The sequence below is a fragment of the Galeopterus variegatus genome, unplaced genomic scaffold (assembly GCF_000696425.1).
Source record: "Galeopterus variegatus unplaced genomic scaffold, G_variegatus-3.0.2 Scaffold5966, whole genome shotgun sequence".
Taxonomy (NCBI): domain Eukaryota; kingdom Metazoa; phylum Chordata; class Mammalia; order Dermoptera; family Cynocephalidae; genus Galeopterus; species Galeopterus variegatus.
In genome coordinates this window covers 106,953-109,437 of record NW_007732077.1, presented here as the reverse complement: position 1 = coordinate 109,437, position 2,485 = coordinate 106,953, and the positions used below count along the sequence as shown (strand labels likewise).

Below are 2,485 nucleotides of genomic sequence, written 5' to 3'. Positions count from 1 at the left end.
GGTACCCTAGCCAGCAAGATCAGCAATCCTGAACTCTCCCAGTCAAGAATCTGCATTCTAACAAGATCTCCAGATAATTTCAGCACATTAATTTGTGAAAATTCTTTGTCTAAGCCATGACAGAAATATTTTTTGTTAAAGGTCACCAAGTGATTCTATGTGTTGTCAGGGCTGAGAATCACTGACGCTGAGGAGCACAACAATCTTAGGTGCCAGACATCAGCTGATCCCCATAGGGAATGGAGGGCCAATTGCACAGATGACTTTCCCTGGTCCTGTAGTGGGAAGGAGGCAGGGCGTACAGGTCCCTTACCTTGGAACTTCCGCATCCATGGGTTCATCTGCAGAACTGCTCTCAGTTGGGGCTCCAGCTCCTTGATACTGGACACCAGCTTCCCCAGCTGCCGATTGAGCCCGATGTCATTCTTTTGAGAGACAATAGGGCAGAAGAAGCAAAAGAAACCCTCTCCATGGAGCTCCTCCTGCAATAAATTGATGCAGTTGAGGCAGAAGCTGCATCCACACTTCAGGTGCATTGGTCTTTCAAGATGTGCTGGGCAGATGGGACATCTGCTTGCTTCTTGTAAGGATTCAGCCATGTCCACTGCCAGGGAGAAAATGTACATGGGAAGAAAATTTCCATGAGTTTAATAACTATTAGTTGTGACAAGTGACAATCTTTACATGCACACAGTGAGTTCCGATTTTGTCACACTTAGAGCAAGATCATGAGAGTGCACATACTAAATCCCACACTCCCTGTCTTCAGAGATTTGAAGTTCTATTTAGAAAGAAATAAGAAATTGTTATTGTGCTTTGATCTAAGGTGGAGGAAGTGTCCACGCTCATCAAGACCATGCAGCTGTGTCAACAGATGTGCCTGGACATGTTCCATGGCAACATTGATGTGAGAATCAGTGAAAGTGGTGGCTGGCATTTCACCATCTCCTAGAGTAACCCAAGCAAGAAATTGCTTTATGAACGTAGGAAATGCATCCTTTCTGCAGCCTTGGAGCTCAGTGTCAAGTTTACAGCATGCCACTCCTAGAGTGGGGGGATCCAGTGTGTGATTATCAAACACTGCACCAGCACTCAACAGCATTTGTTGAATCAATTACTAAATTCCTCTCACCCCTCCATGTCACAGCTGCCATTTCTAGGCATCTGAAAAGGAAAAACGGAATGGACAACAGGAGACTCACCTCTTCTGTGCTGAAACCTCCTCTGTCCTCCAGCTGCTTGCACCAGTCATTCAAGTCTGGTGGGAAAGACACGTGCATGGGCCTTAATAAAAGGCCAGACTCCCCTCTCCCTCCCTAGTCACACCCTGCCCCGCCTCAGTAACCTGATCTGATTTTGATTTAATTATGGCAGGGGAGGAGGTTTTTATTGGTGATATAGCTCCAGTTAACAGTAATATTAGTAAAATTCTTAATCCTGACAGTATATTGTTTTTTAATATAAAGATTAGATTAATTTGCCATCCCTTTATATTAGGTTAGACCTAGCAAATTAATTTCACAAGCTTATTTTAGAGTTTTTTCCATCATTTGTGAGCAGCAAGTAAATTGTATTTTCTTTCATTTGAACCAATCCTGAATTTTTTCCTGTTAATCTTCTTGTGTATCCTGGGATCTTTACAAATTTGTTTTCAAATTTCAAGTAATTTGAATGTCATCTTGCTGTTTTTCCCACCTACAAATGTACCGCATATTTACTGTTTATCACAAAATAACTGAATTTCTTTCTTTTGCATACCTTATTTCAAAGAACCTAACTTTTGTCTTCTTTAAGTATGATTCCTCATGGCATTAGGTGACTCAGAAAGTCTCAGGTCTTGAATAAAAGGAATGTGAAAAGTTGTGGTACCACATCATGAAGGGAACATAGTAAGATTATATATAAATTATTTGTGATTTCCTATCTCAGAAGTAAAGACTACAGTTCTCATTATAGTTGTGCATTTCCAAACATTTCCAAACTTGATATAAAGAAAAAAAAGAAGCCATGAGATAGTGGTCACATTGGACTTTGAAGTACATCTCTCTAATAGACAGGACATGCTCAAGGTTCACACTTTTATCAGCCACCAACCAATTCAAAATGCATACACTCTTAAGAACAACAGAGAAGAAAAGAAGTGTGAAATAGCTGATCCGTAGATATGAATTTTAGGCTTGAATAAAACACCCAAGATATGATTTATTGCAACTTTACGTATCTTATTTCCATTACACTCTCTAATTTTAATAAAGGAAAGTTATCGTCCAGTTTTAAATGCTCTCAGGACAATTTCTAGTTTGTTTAACAAACATCTGAAAATACATCTTTGCAATCATGGAGAAAAAATATTTTGGAAGAAATGATTCTGTCCACTTAGTGAGTTTTTAAAAATTACCTTTTAAAATTGATGTATAATAATCGTACATATTTATGGGGTATATGTGATATTTTGTTATATGTATACAATGTGTAATGATCAAAT

General features: G+C 39.1%; 1 pseudogene; it reads right to left on the bottom strand.

Moving 5' to 3' along the window:
• Positions 1-686, bottom strand: part of LOC103605657 — a 2,968-nt pseudogene extending 2,282 nt beyond the window's left edge.
• Between the last annotated feature and the right edge of the window lie 1,799 nt (positions 687-2,485).